The sequence below is a fragment of the Sinocyclocheilus rhinocerous genome, unplaced genomic scaffold (assembly GCF_001515625.1).
Source record: "Sinocyclocheilus rhinocerous isolate Xijiao unplaced genomic scaffold, SAMN03320098_v1.1 scaffold1168, whole genome shotgun sequence".
In the NCBI taxonomy this organism is placed as follows: domain Eukaryota; kingdom Metazoa; phylum Chordata; class Actinopteri; order Cypriniformes; family Cyprinidae; genus Sinocyclocheilus; species Sinocyclocheilus rhinocerous.
This window is the reverse complement of record NW_015650373.1, coordinates 19,316-19,554: the sequence shown is the minus strand read 5'-3', so window position 1 is coordinate 19,554 and position 239 is coordinate 19,316.

Sequence of the window (239 nt, the reverse complement as noted above, 5' to 3'; positions counted from 1 at the left end):
GTTTATTAATAAATAATTCAAATATCTCCTTACTATTTTCCCCCAACATAGTCATGGTAATTTTTGCGGCAAGCGTTGCTGTGCAAACTCATCATTTGCATGTGTTTTTAAGCATTGTGGTTTAAAAACAAGTGATTCAAGCCATTGAAACGCAAATAACAGCACTATATGTGCGAGCTGTCTGTTTCTGAGCGTGATTTCTGCAATTGGGTCGGATCGAGGTCGGGTCATATTCACAC